We start from the raw sequence: 18,280 nt of genomic DNA on the forward strand, positions 1-18,280 counted from the left end.
TCGCGGGAAATTTACGCCGTGTTAACCAAGTACTCACAACACGGCGGTACCATGCGATAGTCACCAGATAACGTGTCAAATGGCCGCGTTAAAATCAATGCCATGCCGCAAAAATGCGAAACACGAACGCAAAAAAAGCTGCGATGAGGCCAAGCGTGATGCAAAAAGCAGCAAAAACCAGCGACAGACCTGCAAATCCCAAGGGTCTGGTGGGAAAATGCACTATAAAAGCTACAAAAACAACACACCAGAAACAATCCAAAGTGCATAGCAACATCGATGCACCCTGACCGAGCGAAGAGGCCAAAGCGAACCCCACAAGCCCCACAGACCACCAGCAAGGAACAACAGGATCGGGGAAGGCCAAGGAGAAGAGGGAGAGGAAGACGGGGTGCAGTCCGCAGCAAAACCAGATCAGCATCACGGAGGTGACAGAACACAACCATCAACTGACCCACAATTAGACCACCGGGAATGCGGTCGGAGTATTGAGGAGTCCAATGGAGGAGGCCAAGAGGCGCTGGCAAGATGTGAAAATCTAAACCAGGTACAAAGCCGCTTCCAACAGGATGGCAGCAGTGGCGACAGAAGGTGGGAGTCCTGCACCACAGGAGGATCTGGAGGAAACGGAGGCCACAGTCAACAGTGTGGAGACAGTGCAGGGAGTCGGGAGTGCAGACACAGCTCGGGAAGACCTGACACAACATAAACAGGGTGAGTAAAGACCAGGGACTGGGGGTACGGAGGGAGATGGGCACAATGGCACACATGCACAACGATGTGCAGCACACTGCACACCCACAATGACCCTGGATCATGTCCCTCATCCCCGTGGCACACTGCAGCACACACACATAGCAATAACAGCACATCCAACGACAATGTGGTACAAAGTGCAACACCGACACTGCAGAACAGAGGACACAACTGGCTCTGCACATGCGCAGAAACAGGTCAATCACATCTGACAGAGCTGGAAACTGTGAGATGGAATTGTACATGTACAACCTCACATCCGTCATGTAGTCCAAATGTACACTGTCCCCCATCTAAATCCTGAACCTCCAAAACAGTCACAATGTACATGGTCATACAGTCTGCATGTAAACAAGAACAATGCACCAACATACATGTCAGCACAATGTCAACATGCATCTCCCCTTCACATTGCAGAGGAAAACACAGCACCTCCAGCAGAGCACAGAAGACCACACATCAGTGATGCCGGAGAGGACCATCACACCCTCGACATGGACGCACTACAACAGCCCATGGACATCCCATGCAACCCACCACCAGGACCAGGGTAGCCAAGCTACCTAGAGGAGAATTCAGCCCCTGCATTAGGCCACACAGCATGAAGCACACGCAAGCACAGCAAGCTCACAACACTTCACGGACCCACTCATGGCACCCCAATGCCAAGTGTCAGAACGCCAAAAGTAGGTGGCCGAACAGGTGCGGGTGTGGTCCGAACCCATGGAAGGTGAACTAGATCACATACGTGGGTGTCTATCACCCTTCAGGGACCCCCTACACCCAACTAAGGAGAGCCACACTGACATAGAGACACATGAAGATGCATATTCCCAGTACAGACCCACGCCCAGGGGCACACACATATCAGTCACACACCCACGTTGGCTCTGCGTAAGACGGCCCAGTCCACTCCCCTGAGTGCGTGACAACAAAGCTACATGTCGCAGCTCTAACCCGCTGCCTGCGTTAACATGTCTGCACCCGCTGTACTCTACAGCACAATGTAATGTAATAGGGCCCAGGGCCCTCATGTATACAACAAGACCACAGGGACACACGCAGATATCATGTTGAACTGGCTACAGGCACGTGTGCCCGCCCCCTTTATTGACAGGGCCACATGTACAGTGATGCCTGTGCTGGATGTGTGTGGGGGTGAGTATAAACCAGCCCACACGGAGTGCTTGGTGCTGGCAACAACTTGAACAGTGGACACCAGTGCAATGGAAACAGGAAACACCTGCATAACAGAGTCAACTGCTGAGCAACATGGAGGGAGCCGGAGCAAGTACAGGGGTCACCCAAAATACAAACAGAAGTGTCCGTGAGTTGCAGTGTGCTGAGGTTGGGGCACTAGAGCTGAGCGCGCTCATGTGAAGAAAAATGTCTAGGATTGTGTCCCTTCTAGACATTCCTGATGCAGCTGCAGTGGGGGGGAGGGGTGTCACACCTGCATCATTTTCCTCATCATCGTCCCTGGTCTCCCACACTGCCTGAGGTGACATTGCTGCATAAGCTCTCCACAGCACATAACCAAAACAGTAATGGACGATGATTCATGGTGCACTGAGTTAATGGCACCTGGAGTGCTGAGCAGGGGATCAGGCAGAAGATGGCATCTACGACAGGTGAGATCAACTCCGTCAGTATGCCAGCACGACCATTTCGGCACTGGCAGTTGGCGTATGGAGTTGGTCTTGGCGGTGGTGGAGTGCGCCTCCTACGGTGATACGACGTCCGGGCCGGTCAGGACTCGATTTGACATGTGAGCCCTGGTGTACCACAGTTGAGGACGGAGGTAGCGGCCAGCGCAAGGCACAGACACATGGCGTTGATGACCCCAAGGCCATCGCCTCAGAGGCCATCCAATAGCTCAGAAGAAGGGGTCCCGGGCCTGACCAGCACAGAGTTAGTGGCCCCGGATGCACAGCGGCAGGCACAGGCATCCCACTATGGGACGGTGACCACGCGGACTGGGCGGGTTCTCATCGATTTCCGAGGTGAATGTGGCAGAGGTTTGCAGGGGACAGTGGAAGGTGTCCTCCAGGGCAGGATGCAGAGGTCTGATGTTATCTGAAAGCAGCAAATGGAGGAGTGGAAAGTGACAGCCTTGTTGCCACCACCAATTCGGTATCAGCCACATGAGGATAAAAAACGACCCCCTAGTCCATAGACTCAGACGCCACCAATGTACGACCAGAGAGTGTCCATGAATGTCAGGGAACAGACTTTGTGGCACCGGGGCTGGGAGGGAATGCAGTCTGCTATGATGCCAGTACCCTGATATGAGCTCCGCCATTGCTAAATCAAGACTCTGTGGCCTACTGGACTGCAGCGTAAGCCGGAGGCAGCAGTCAGTAGTGGCCCACAGCCACGTGTCGTTGGCTCGTGATGCACAGAGTTAGTGACACCAGGGCAGTTGTCGGTACTGTTCGATCACCTCTGTAACAATGATTCTTTTTTCGGCCCAAATGCAAAGAGTCATCCTCTTACACCTCTCCTTGCATGCAATAATATGTACTCTGTCTTTGAATAATCGATGTTCAGTTCCAATTCTGTGTCCTACTCGTGCGCAGCGTAGGCCGAGAGCAGTAGTCCACGTCGGCCCACAGAATCTTGAGATTGTGATGTACTACTAAGACCTGGTGGCACCACTTCGAAGGGTGTATAGTGACATACACTCAGCCATAATTATTGTGCTCTGCCATGGTGTAATCAAGACTCAGTTCCAAATGTGTGACCTACTTGTCCGCTGTGCATGCCGGTGGAGTACGTCAATGAGTAAGGAGTACTGAGGGCCTGTGTTGCAGAGGCCGTGATGGTCTGAGGTGGCTGCCAGGTTCGCGACACTCATGCTTGGAGCTTGCACCGGCACATGGTGGGCCCTCTTCAACACACGCCAGTGTCGACAGGTGGGCATTGCGGCCTGGGTGCTCAGGGGCGGGCAGGACTGGTTCGGAGACCAGCGTCCCGGGGTGCAGCAGGCACACAAGATCGCTGGCAACTCCGCTCATTGTGTCGGCCTCGTGCCGGGGTGAGAGATGCCGCCCTGGCAGAGACGTTGGGCATTCCGGAAGAGGACCACGCCCAGAGTTACGTGCCTTTTATTCACACCCCTACACTGGCCTGGCATACGCCGGGCCAGACCACTCCGCTTACGGGGGATGTAACAAGCTACATTTCCACGATCTCCCCCACTGGCTGGGGTGACATGGCTGCATCCACTGTCCACTACACTCCAGACACCAGCCGTGTGTGTCGACATGGATATGTGTGTGGTCTGCATATTGCAGTGTGGCCATCACTTCCATGCCACACTTGGCATTGTGTACAGTCTCATTCATCGGTCACTTGCCTCCTTCGCACATGCCTGGTCCCCACCTCTTCCGACTTTCTGCTATTGTGTTGGCGAGGTGCCATGCCATTGATGGCTAATGTACATGGCAGGCCCAGGTTCCCACAGTGTGTTGTGCTGTCGTGTCTGGTGTCTGGTGGGTGTGCATGTTGTATGTGAGCTTGTGACATGTGCATTCCCTATTTTGTGTGTCGCATGATTGTGGAGTTGAGGTGTGTGGTGTGTGCATTTGGTATTGGCCAACGAGCAGTGCATTTCTGTGGGTGCCATCCTGGTGGCGCAGCTTGATGATGGACTGTTGGAAGGTGTAGGAATCATGCACACTGCCTGATTGGTTTGCGGCGGCATTTGCGGAGATTCCCAGGTGGTCCATTATTGCCTCGACATTGGTGGGATACGTGCGCTTTCTGTTGTGCTTATTGTGTGGAGTGTTGCCAGAGGCCACTAGTAGGACATGGGTGCAGTCAATTGCTCCCTGACATGTGCGGGAAGCCAGCTGTGGTGTATACTCCTTGCTTCGTCTCCGGCTGTTATGTTATGTTACTTGGTATTTATAAAGCGTGCGGCTACTCCCAGGAGTGTCCCGGCACTAACAAGGAAACCCATAACAGCAGATCCCTCAAAAGTCAGACACCCCGGAAACCAATCATCAAAGCAACAGCGTTTTTAATTTATGACGAAAATGCAAAAGATAATTTTCCCCACGCAACTCAGTGGGTAAATTATTCCAGAGTGCAGACACACATACCTGAAAAGACCGACCTCCCATCCGAGTGCGTTAGAACCTAGGGGTCAATAGCAAACAGGAGGATGAGGACCTTAGATTACGGGCGGGGACATAATGCGAGCATCTAGCACTTAGATAGGAAGGGCCGATGTCATGGAAGGCCTTGAAAGCAAGTACTAATGCTTTAAAAGCTACCCTTTTACGTACAGGGAGCCAATGGAGTGATCTAAGCAGAGGGGACGTGTGCGTACGGCGATCGGCTAAAGAAATAGCTCGGGCAGCAGCATTCTGGGTCACCTGCAGCCGATTAAACAAATATTCCGGACGACCTAAATAAAGAACATTTACGTAATCTAGCCGAGAAAGTATCAAGGCTTGTACGGCTATCTTCCTGTGAGACATAGAAAGCAAAGGTAAAAAATTACGCAACATCCTGAGTAGTCCAAAACAGGTGCCCACCACAGATTGAACCTGGGTGGCCATGGAAAGATTGCTGTCCAGTTTAACACCCAAGTTCTTCACCGTAGTGGCCAGGACGGTTGGAGGTGACACATCCAATGGCCACCATTCACGCCAATCATCATCTGGTGAGCAGCCGAAGAAAATCATTTCTGATTTTTCAGAGTTACATCGAAGGTGGTTAATATTAAACCAATCAAACACCGCCGAGAGGCACAAAATAATCATCTTCCCGTCCAATACTTCCCCTTTGGCACATGTGAATAGTAGTTGCGTATTGTCCTCGTAAGAGACGATTTTAACGCCAAAAGATTCAACCAGCTGTGCCAGGGGAGCAACATACACATTAAACAATGTGGGTCTCAGGATAGAACCCTGAGGAACTCCCGCATTCATAGATTGGATGGGGGCCTCAAAGGGAGGGGACCAAACAGCTTGCTGGCGATTGGTAAGGTAAGACCGAAACCATTGTAATGCATTGCCTCCGATACCGCACCTCCAAATACGATCGAGAAGAAGGTCATGGGGAACGGTATCGAAGGCTGCAGATAGATCCAGCAATACCAATGCTGCTTTTCCACCTTTATTCAAAGTAACTTTTATAGACTCCAATATCTCGAGGAGAGCTGTTTCGGTGCTATATTTGGCACGGAAGCCTGACTTGCTAGCGTGTAGAACACCGTTGGATTCTACAAACTCTCCGAGAACCTGATTAACATATTTCTCCAGAGTCTTGGATAAGGCAGGGAGCAGTGAAATAGGTCTATAGTTGCTGGCAGTCCAAGGATCGGCAGAGGGTTTTTTTAAAAGAGGAAGAATTTTCCCACATTTCCAGCTATCTGGGACTGTCCCCCTAGATAATGAGAGGTTCAGCACCCGGTTAACTGCCGGGTTAATTACCTCTGCTATTGAAGCCAGAATCTTTGCCAGGCAAGGATCTACCGGAGATCCTGTCTTGAGGGAACGAAGAAGGAGTAAGGATTTTTCTAAAGGCAATTCTGGAATATGTAGTAGACAGTTCACAGATGGAGGTGACTGTAAAAAAAGACTATCCAGATTCCCATAACAGTCGGGGCCTGCGGCTACAAAAGTAGCCTGTAGAGCAGAGATTTTATTGAAGAAAAATTGAGCAATGCTGTCGGTCCAAGCATTCGTAGGAACAAAAGGATTTTTCAGCGCAGCAGGGGCCGTAAAGTCTTTTACGACTTTGAAAAGTTCTTCACTTTTGTTGCCTGCTTTCTCAATTTTTTCGTGGAGAAAGTTCATTTTTCCCAGCCGGACTTCTTTATAGTAAGCTTTTAGTGCGTTCTTATAAATTAGTCTGGCCCGTGGGTCATAATCCTGTCTCCATTTCCCTTCTAAGCATTTACAGGCGCTCCTGCTCTTCCTGAGTTCCTCCGTAAACCAGGGAGCGGAAGGTCTTCCTCTATCAGCTACTCGCGTTTTAAGAGGGGCGATGTTATTTACACAAATTTCAAGCCAATTTTCTAAGGAGGATACATCAAGAGCAAGATTATCAGTAAATGACAGAGGGTGAGTTTCCAGAAAAGCTCCCACGGCTACCGTGGTCATAGATTTAAATGACCGAAAGTTGTTAGTACGTAGTGCATATAATTTAGGGGAAGGGGCTACAGTTTCCTTAATGCTGAACGTTAATAAGTAGTGATCAGACAATTAATTTAGTTGAGAAAACTTGATCTAATATGTGCCCTTTTTCCTGGGTGGGATGGGTAACATAAGGAAGAAAATGAAACATATTTAATGAGTCGTACAATTTTGTTGAAACCAAATTACGTGGCAGATCCATATGAATATTAAAATCGCCAAAAATTAAGCACTGTTCATATTTAGCAGCTAAGGAGGAAATAGCAAAATTCAGGTTTTCCAGGAAATTTTTGGCCTGACCTGGAGGTCGATAGATTAAAACCCCAGCAATAGAGTGATGGGGAGATACTTTTAGCTGGAAACTTAAACATTCAGTGTTCTCTAAAACGGGGTTGGTAAGGTTAATACAAGTAAGCAAATTTTTATAAATAATCGTTGCAAAGTGTGTGGAAAGTATAGATAGTGGAGTACCAAGCTGATGGTGTCAACCATGACCGTTGTGAGGGACTTGGATTGGCCTGGCTGTGTGACTCCTCTGTCTCAGGCAGATGTTGGTTGGAGGGTATCAGAGGCCAACACGTGCAGCACAGCCAGCAGCTTTGTCTGAGGTGCGCTGTTGGTTGTTGGCTGTGTTGGTACCATCAGCCTGTGGGCAATGGAGGTCAGGATGCGGAGGAGGGTTGTATCTTTGAGCATGCAGTGGGCAATACATTCTTTGGTGTTGAGTCTGTGAGGTTGGTGCATTTTAGAAGGGTCACTGTCTTTGTCTGTGCTGCCCTTAGTGTTGGTCTGGGGGGAGGTGGGTGTCCGGGGGGTGGGGGTGGTCCTGGGGGTGTTGGCGGTGGGTGTTGTCGCCCTCTTGGGTGTCCGGCCCGCATGTTCAGTGGCTCCATGTCTTCTGTTGTTCTTCAGGTGTGGGTCTGGGCTGGGCTCCCTTTTGTGGTGCCGGATGCCTTCCGACTTTACACCAGGTCAGAGCCGGCGTTAATTTCCTGCTGCTAATGCGCCTTATCGCATGTTTTGTGATCTTATTGCCGATCTGGCTGGTCGTTGAGAATGTTGCGGAGTGGTGTTTTCACAGCTTTTGGCAGGGGAACGGCTACTCTGCATCTCATTAGCGATAGTTGCCGGGGTCATCTGTGGTGATGTTTTTTTGCGGCTGCAATCGCGGGTAAACTGGTGTTATGGGCTGATAACACCACTTGTGAATGGGGCGATGTATTTATTGCAACTTTGGCTGTGATAAAGTGCCATTAACTCGGCGATAGCTCCTTTAGAATATGACTGTCATAGGTTTGGGCTGCGGCTCTAGGGGCTCGAGCTCATGCTCGCGATCATTGTGTGGCAAAATGCACAGTGTCATGCCCAGGGCTCGCTATTGGTGGCGATGCTCCAAGAAATGCTAGTGTATTATCCCTGTGTACCTTATCTATACCTTATCTATGTGCGCAATCTATATACCTTATAGTTTCATACTCCCTTGCAGTTTGCACTTTTTATGCTATGTTTATTGAAATGCATAATGTTTCTGCCTTGTTGCCTAAATGTTATTTGAAAGTACGCACATTTATGCATGTGAGTTCTCCAATTTGCAGGTTTGAAAGGTGCAGAACAAGGGTTGTCCAATTTGCAGGTTTGAAAAGTGCAGAGCGTGTCATTGCGCAGGACGCTCTCAGCGCTCTCACTTAAAACTCGGGCCGGTTTCAGTAAATACGCGTCATTACGCTCTGCACGCATTCATTCCCTTGGGTGTGGCACGTCTATAAAAGGAACCACACCCAAGGCAACGCGCTCGCTATTCTTCATCTCCATCGAAGCCAACAGCTGATTCCGGTGTTTCCCGCGTGCCGCGGCAAAGTCTTCAGAACATTCCCTGAACATCTCCGGGCAGTAAGGTGAAAGCACAGCTTCTTCCAGCGCGTTATCTAATCTCCTGACCCCGAGTCTGCAGAATCAGGGTAAGACTATTTTTGGACATTTAGTTTGGATGGAAACAATTCCCTAATGTTTTGTGAAGCCTTTAACAGGGATTAATATCTCCAGACCTCTATTTCTTCTGTGCGAATTCTTCAGTGGGATACAAATACTGTGAACCTTCGCAATACATTTGAACACTTGAACTTTGGAACCAGAACTTGAATAAGAACGAACTCTTGTGACATTGTATAAAGTTGCTTGGCAGGTCCAGCATATCCTCAGAACTTTATCAGTGCGAAAAGACTACACAATATTGCAAGGTTAATTTAACCATTCTACAGCAGGGAAACACAGGTGAATATTAGTTTCCATTTATTACTGAGATATTATTGGTATACATATCATTATACAGTGTTTAATGTACATTGGCCTTCTTTTGCAGATCTTCTTCCCTGCTGTTCCTTCCCAAAACCCTTCCCCTCACCTGGCCTTTCTAACACTCTGTGTCAATACGACAAATCAGAGTTGGAGCTGCCTGGAGGTGGGCCATTCTAACATCGAGCAAGCCCTGAGGAATCTACACCTTGACAATGCCCCTATGACTTTTATCTGCCACGAGAAGATATGACCACATTTCCCCTGATCTAAGGTGAGCCACATTTCCCCTGATCTAAGGTGCGCCACTGTTTCCCCTGTTAAGCTAAAATAAAGTTCAAGTTGGCTTGCATTACCTAAAAAGATATACATCTACATCAACCTGAGGACCTCTGCACCTTCCGGAAGTCGTCAAATGCCAGCATGAACCAAACCACCAACATACATGCGGGCACTAAGTTGTGATGAACTCGGAAGATGGTTTTCATTGCCTTTTATTATACAAAGGTTGAATACCTGTAGTTGTTCCTGTTGCACACGTGAACTCAATATTAGGTGGTGAGTGACTCATTGGTTAATGGAAGTGTACTGTATGTAAAAGCACAGGACTTAAAAAAATGGTTTTTATTTCTGTTTCTCCTATGTGTAGGCCTGGAGGTCAGGTGACTGCGTCCAAAAGAGACCCAAACAGTCAGACGAGGTCAAAAAGTTATGAACCCTACCTCTTGGTTCTAAGTTATTGTGAATTTTAGCAATCAATGCATACAACTATTGGGAATTGTGCAATGTCTTTTTTCTATGTTCTTTGTTAATGTAATTTCCATTGGAGCATTGCATCATCGGCACTATGATTATTTTGTTGTGTATTTTATTAATTGTTACACTTGATTAGAGTCAGAACATTTCAAGATGCGAACTATATCAGTCCTGTGTCTTCTTTGTGATTAATATTGGTCGAAGAATAAGACATAAGAAGGAATCACTTTTGAATGATTCCCATGGGGCAAGTATTATATTAATAAATATCATGAATCAAAGAATCATCGACAGGCAACTCAAGTTTGAAAATTATTAAATGCAGACCTTTTAAAGTGACTGCTCAAGCTACTCAATCCTTCTTAGGCGCTGCTCCATATTTATAAAACTTCATTTCGGCCAATCTCAGATGTACTGAAACTGTACCACTATTTTGAAACAGTGTTTTAAATTGACAATTGTTTTATCTATTTATTTCATTGTTTTGTTTCTGAACGTCTCACAGATGTATCTGAGATTGGAAATGTATTTATGTGATGGGCATTTCACCATTCGAAACATGAACGGAAGTTTAAGGGCTCGCTCGCGCAGAAGCTACAAATATTATCAAATCAGTCAGTGATTTCTTTATTATTTATTAAACCACCAGAAATGTAGCAGATTTCGAGAAATGGGTATTCCCGGAGGAAAATAACAAAAGAGCAGTGCTTAATTTGAGCCGGTGGTTTCTGGTGCTCGGAACCAGCATTTAATGTTCAACTTGATAAGACCTCTGACCTCCTGTTCAGAGTCACTGCTCTCCCCCATGCAGCTCCACCGTTAAGGCTCTTCCCTTAGCGCCGCTTGAGTTCCTTGCCAGGTAGGTGTTCAAGGCCCTCCTCCACCTGCAGGCTCCTGCCTGTGCCTTATCACTGGTGGCCTAGTGGAAATGCACCCTGCTCTTCTGCTATTCCACTCTGTTCGGTGTCCTTTTTTGCCTTGTTCTCTTGTTCGCCTTTCCCCTCTGTTCTGTGTCCTTTTTTGCCTTATTCTCTTGTTTGCCTTTTTTCCTTCCCTCTTTCCTTTTTCTCTTTTTGCCTCCTTTCCCTTGCTTCCTGCCTCCCCACCGCTGCTGCCCCCCCAGCATGTTGCTCCCGCTCCCCCCTCCTGCCTCCCACCTGATCGTACTCCCCCGACCCCTACTTAATGGTGGTCGCTGCATAGCTGCACCACTGGTGCACCAAAGGCAAGTCTGTCGGCGCCCGTCCGTGACCTGACCGCTACCAGCACCAGGGACCCTATTCCTCCGACCCCTGTCTCTATGACCCCAGCACTCTCCATTCATTCAACCCTGGATGCAACAACAACTGTCAGCTCTCGATGCCGAGCAACACCCAAGGCCCGTTCTCCTGCCAACACTGCTGCTGCACCTTCACCCACCTCAAGACCCATGCAGCTACCCCATCCCACCAGACGCCACCGCACACAAACCACTGTGCTGCATCCTCAATGTACGCTCCATGCATGCCGTAGAAATCTGGGACCTCCTCAACACTCACACACCATTCATCACCTTCCTCACAGAGATCTGGACCAACACCAGCTTTGCACCCGACATTGCAACTGCCATCCCCAAGGGATACAAGGTCCTGAGAAAAGACGGGCCCATCTGCCCAGGAGGAGGCCTCGCCACCATCCACAAAATTTCCCTCAGATTGACAACCACCAACTCGGATGACAACTCGCCCCCCATGGAACACATCCACTTCCACATCCAGCCAAAACCCAGAATGGCACTCCGCGGAACACTCGCCCACAGACATTCAGGACACCGCACCCTCTTCACCTATGTCATCACGGACATCATCGCACCCCACACCCTCGCCTCTATGGACTACATACTACTCGGAGACCTGAACTTCCACACGGACAACCACAGCAATCTTAACACCACCGACCTCTTGGTTAACCTCACCAACATAGGACTGAAGCAACTTGTCTCCAGCCCCACTCACACAGCAGGACACACACTCGACCCCAACTTCACCGGAGGAAACAACATTAGTTTCAGCCACCCCACTAAACTGCTCTGTACTGACCACCACTGCATCCATTTCTCCTTTACGAAACCCACCGCACAGAAGCACAAGCCACGCCTCCCACGCAGAAGCTGGAACAAAGTCTCTGAAGAACACCTCACCTCTGCTGTCATCTGCACTCCACCTTCAACTACGGCAGATGCCAACACAGCAGCAAACAACCACCACCAATGGATCGGCAACTGAGCCAACAGTCTCATCCCGCTCCAGTACACCATGAGACGACACAACAAGAAAGCCAACTGGTTCACCATGGAGCTCCGAGAATCCAAGCACTCCTGCCAATGACTGGAGAAGATGTGGAGAAACAGCAAAACCTCGGAAGCACGCTCCGCCTACAAAGCAGTCATCACAGCACACCACAAACTCATCAAATTGACAAAGAAAAACATCAAAGACCCACAACTCCAAGGAACTCTTTACCATTGTACAGGAATTTGCCATACCCAACAGCGAAACAACCATCCAGCCATCCAACTCCATCCCAAGAGCTCTGCAACAAACTACGCTCCTTCTTTCACCTCAAGATCAACTTTAATGACCAACACCACAGCACCGCCTAAACTTCCTACCCCAACGACACCACCCAACAGACCCTTCTCACCCGGACCCCTCTCACCACAGAAGACACCTTAAAGACAATAAAGAGCATCCACTCTGTAGCACCTTCTGACCCCTGCCCGCCGCACATCTTCCACAGGACCGCCATTGCCATCGCACCCGAGCTATTCACTGCTCCCTCAATACAGCCACATTGCCAGAGTTAACACCCTCCTAAAGAAACCCTCTGCAGACCTGATGGACCTCAAGAACTTCAGGCCCAACTCACTGCTTCCTTTTGCAGCCAAAGTCATCGAAAAGGCCGCCAACACCCAGCTAGCACACTTCATAGAAACCAACAGCATCCTAGACAACTCTCAATCTGGAATCCGCAGCAACCACAGTACTGAGACCGCCCTCCTCGCTGCCACCGACAACATCCGTGCACTCCTTGGCCAAGGCCACATGGCAGCCATCATCCTCCTGGACCTACTTAGTTTCCCACCGCACACAAGCCACTAGGCTCCACAATGCTGGCATCCATGGAAAGACTCGATACGATCTTTCCTCTCAGGCAGAACACAGAGAATAAGACTCCCTCCCTTCCTCTCAGAACCAACAGAAATCAGATCCTCCCACAGCTCACACTCTTCAATGTCTACATGGCCCCCTGGCAACCATCATCAACGGGCTCAACATCTCCTACGCCGATGACACCCAGCTCATCCTCTCTCTCACCAAGGAACCCAACATCATCAGGCACAATTTCCAAGAAGGGACGATAGCCGTTGTGACCTGGATGAGCAATAGCTGCCTGAAGCTCAGCTCAGAGAAAACAGAAGTCCTCATCCTCGTCTCCTAGTCCTAGTGCCCCCCCACTCTCAGGAATCCACCCACACCAATGGACCATGCATACAACCTCTGCATCATACTCAACTCCAGGAAAACCATCACCCACGCCCTCATCCCCAGCAGACTGGACTACGGTAACGGCCTCTATGCTGGAATCAACAAAAAACTCCTCCGCAAACTCCAGGCCATTCAGAACACCGCAGCCAAGCTTATCCTCGATCCCATGACACAACCACATCACACAACACCTCTGCGACCTCCACTGGCTCCCCATCTAAAGAAGAATCCCCTTCAAGCTGCTCACACATGCCTGCAAAGCCCTCCACAACACCGGACCCGAATACCTCAATGACCGAATCTCCTTCCACGCCCGAAGAGAAACCTCTGCTCAGCCGACTTTGTCCTAGCCACCGTCCCACGTTTTTACAGGACCAGAGCAGGAGAAAGATCCTTCTCCTACCTCGCAGCAAAAACCTGAAACAAACTCCCCCTTCACCTCCGACGGACCCCGACTTTGTACCAATTCAAAATGGACCTCAAGACCTGGCTCTTCGTATAACCACAATGGAGCTGCTCACCCCCCTTCCCCAGTGCCTTGAGACCCTCATGGATGAGTAGTGCGCTTCACGAAACCCTGATTGATTGATTGATTGAATTCTGGCTATTATGGCAGTCTGCCACATGGCGGCGCTGTATGTCTCATATAGAGACAAGCGCAATAACAGTTGGTTATTAGTTCAATATACCTTAAAATGGCATTACCTGTCTACCAAACTATTTCTACAGTTTTGGGGGCCTATAATAGTCTGTATTATCACACATGTAGGGTTTTGTGGTTAAGAGTTGTGTTGGTTCTCTCATAGGTGGTGCTGACAGAAGCAATGGGCTGGTGCAAGGTGTAGTGGCCTTCTGACTAGGACCCAAGAACTTATTTTTTTTGCAAATTAAGCACTTCAAAATACTTATTTCTAATCTCTATGAAATGCTCATGGACCCAACATGAGATCCCCAGGACAGAAATGCTAGGAGTCTGAGTTGGCCAGGAATTTTTCAGATGAGGAATGGGAAGAGAATTACATGTAACACTGCTAGAAGCACCGCTGTTGGAAGGTGGTTCTGAGAACTATGGGCCACCCGGATTTTTCGCTTTTTGAGCACCTAAGTGTTGAGCTTTTACTGTGGGGGAGCCTCATAAGGTGGGACTCACCCACAGGTAGTTTCCGTGTGGAGCTACTGATGGGGGAAATTAGCTGTAGGATGTCTGACGAGGCACCCTCAGTGTTCCTCCCTGGCACTGCCAGTGTGGTAGTGAGGCCGTTCTGAGGTCCTATTCTGGGAGTCAGGCCAGTGGCCAGAGGAGCTTTTCTGTGTGGGAAAAGCATGAGTGGCTGTGCTTTCTTCAGGGAAGACAGTCATCCCGAAAGGGTGGTGGCAGCAGAATAACCCCAGCGGCAGGCTGAGGGGGAGGGTCCAGAGAGGTTGCATCTTTGGGGTGCAAGGACCAAACGCAGAGAGGGTACTGGTTGGAACAAACTCTGGAAGGGAGACTACCTAGTGACCCAAGGGATGGGATGTAGACCCATCCCAGAAGACCGCATCGGTGCTGAGGCACTGTACCCTTGTCCAGCGAAGTGGCAGACATAGTGTTGCATGCCCAAGGGCAAAGGGGTGCCTAGTTAGGCTGAGTCCATGTAGACCATAAGTGACCTAGAGGTATCTAACCTAGAGCCTGGAGGGTTCTTAGGGTAGTCTGGAATCCCTGTCATGGGTGGAGATTTCATGGATAGAAGGAGTAGGTGTTCAGAGCAAATAACTGGTGAGTAAGGGGGGGGTCTGCTCAGAACCCCTTATAACTAGTTATCGCTGACTACAGAAAGTGTACCCATGTAGAGTGGCTACTTCTTCCCTGTAGGAATCAGCTAGGCGTGGCGTGTGTTAGAAGGTGGTTCTGACACCATGGAGTTTTCGCTTTTTGAGCACCTAAGTGTGGAGCTTTTACTGTGGGGGAACCTCATAAGTTGGGACTCACCCACAGTGAACTCACAATGAAATAGACTGCATGGGGATTTTACTGGTTTCCCCCAGGCTTGACCAGGCCGCTGCGCAGCCGCAGGAGGAAGGGGCACCAGGCTAGTTCCATGCAGACACATGTGTACATGCATGTGCACACATGTGTGGGCTGCGCAGGGGAGATTCCTGGCATGCGCAGCCCTAGAGTAGATACAAAGTGAATGGTGTGGCAGGGCTTATGCAGAATTGGGTGGTGACATGGAATAGGCTCTCTACACTGGGAAGAAACATGCCAGGGAAAGTTAGTGTGATTTACAGTGGTTATTCCATTATTCTCTAATGAGGATAGGGAGCACATGGGCTAGTTTTACTTTCCTAGGTCCTACAAATTCCAGACACGCACCAAAGTCCACTGTAACCTATGTGAGAAGAAGTATTCTGCAGAGGCCCAAGTCACATTTGTACTGCTTTTGGGTCATCCAGAAATGCTGTATTTTTCTGAGTCAGCTCGTCACCAGGGCCTGGCTGCGGGCTAACCCTGCTAGGCTGAATTAATGACCTTCCTCTCCAAGCCATGGCCTCAGATGCCCAGCCCAGCACACCAAGCATTCCAAGGGCGAGGGCCTCCACTCCAAGTAGAGAAGATGGGTGGAGCTACAGGTTCATCCATCAGTAGCTGACACCTGGTGCCAGGTACCAGGCCGCTCTGGAGGGAAGGCAGCCTGGGGGGGAAGGGGCTCTCAGAGACCATGTGGCAGGACACCCTGGATAAAGCCATCTTGAACAAACCCAGAGGCCTGGGCAGGAAGGAGGGAGCAGGGGCAGAGAAGTGATGTGTTGCTGTGTGATAGGGCAAACAGAGACTTCCTGCCAGCCCCCTCCCCAACTTCTAAAAAGAACTTGCACCGGAAGAGAAGCTCTCTCTGGGGTGTGGTCTGCCGAGGCAGAAGGTGCTGGTGCCTGGCACAATCGGCAGTTGGAAGGAGGAACCCCCTGACTGTCCCAGGATCCTGAACAGTGGCAGGAGAAGAGACCAGGAACAGTGCGCAGAAGCAGGGGCCTCTGCGCAGGGAGAAGAGAGGCCCAGGAGGAGAGCCAGGTGAATGGCTGGCGCATGCAGCCAGTGAAGACAGCTCCCTGCTGAATCCCCGCTCTGAGAGGCCCAGAGGGCAAAGGAGAGTGCTCCCAGTGGCTAGGGAGCGCCACCAGGAGCAAGAAAAGGCTAAAAGCAGGAGGATCGAACCCCTGGGGGCTGAGATATGCCCCCCTGAAAGTAGGCAACTTCTGACGTGTGGCCAACCGACGACAAAGCGCGTGGGGCTCCGCCGCCGGTCCAGAAAATGCCCCCAGGGTGGGTCAGGTCCCGAGAGCTGCCCCCAAAGAAGACAAGGTGGGGAGCGCTGTCGCACTCCCCGTGAAAAATGCCCTGCGGGGTGCCAGGAGCCCACCCTGGCTCCCGCCAAAACCAGAAGCAGGGGAGAGCCGTTGCGCCCCACTGGGAATGGGGAGAGTGGCCGGGATCCCAACTCCGGGACCCGCCGTTGCGCTCCCCATGAAAATGATGGTGTGTGGAGGAGGAGGGGGGCGTGCCGTAGCATGTTCCCCCTCGTGTGAGAAGTTAAGACAGGGATTGCCGTTGCGCTCCCCGTGAAGATGTCCTGGCCCCGGCCAAAAAAGGTAAGACGGGGAGCGCCGGCACGCTCCCCGTGAAGAGGCGGAGGGGGCCCGGGACCCCATCTCTGGGTCCCGGTGTCAGGAGAGAGGAGGAGGGAATGCCACCACACGCCCCCACTGCCGTCGGAGGAAGGCGGGGGAGTGCCGTCGCACTTCCCCGAGGTCCGGTCGGGCCCGGCAGAAGCTGTGTGTCTGCCTGCAGGAGCGGACAGATGAGAAGAGTCGTGCTGGCTCCCACGGCAGCACGGGAGGGTGCTGTCCGGGCGGCGAGCCGGCGGGGGCAGCCGGGGGTGGGCTCCCCGGGCTGCCCTCCAATGTAGAGAGCCTGCGGGGGTCCCGGGTATGACCGGGACCCCGAAAGACAAAAGGAGGAGCCAGGGGCCCGGACGGGACCGGGCGCCCGTTCAAGCAGCAGAGCGGCCAGCGGTGGACTCCCCGAGCCGCATACACTCACCTGGGGGTCCAGGTGGGACCGGGCCCCCATCGAGGGCAGGAGATGCGGCACGATTGTGGCTCCCTCCGAAGCAGCGGGGTAGCCGCTATTATAATATGCACAGGGAATGGAGGAATCGCTCCATCAAGATCCTCACCCACGCACACAAGGCACTCCACGACACCGCACCAGCGTATCTCAACAGCCGACACAGCCTCTACACCCCCACCCGCCAGCTCTGATCCACAGACCTCGCCCTCGCCACCATTCCCCGCATCCGAAGAGTGACCCCCAGCGGCAGATCATTCTTCCACCTCCCCGCCAGGACATGGAACACCCTCCCCACCCACCTATGGCAGACCGAAGACCTCCTAACCTTCAGGAGACTCCTCAAGACCTGGCTCTTCGAACAGTAGCAGCGTTTCCCCCCCCCCCAGCGCCTTGAGACCCTCACGGGTATGTAGTGCGCTTTATAAATGCTATGATTGATTGATTGATTGACCGGCCTGCAAGGAAAAGTCAGCTTTTCTCTGCTTGTGGTGGCCCCAGGAGGGCGGGGTCACCACCACACGTGTGCAAGGGTGCAGGAGAAACGCAGTCTCCCCCAGCACAACGAAGAGAAGTCCCTCCCTAAGTCTCATTGGGACTTGAAAAGAATAACCCTTCAAGGGCTCAGCCAGCATCTTAACACCTCCTGGGCTGGAACTGTTGTTCTACAGCTGGGGGTGTATGGAGAAGTG

This window comes from Triturus cristatus, chromosome 11 (genome assembly GCF_964204655.1).
Source record: "Triturus cristatus chromosome 11, aTriCri1.1, whole genome shotgun sequence".
Classification (NCBI taxonomy): Eukaryota; Metazoa; Chordata; class Amphibia; order Caudata; family Salamandridae; genus Triturus; species Triturus cristatus.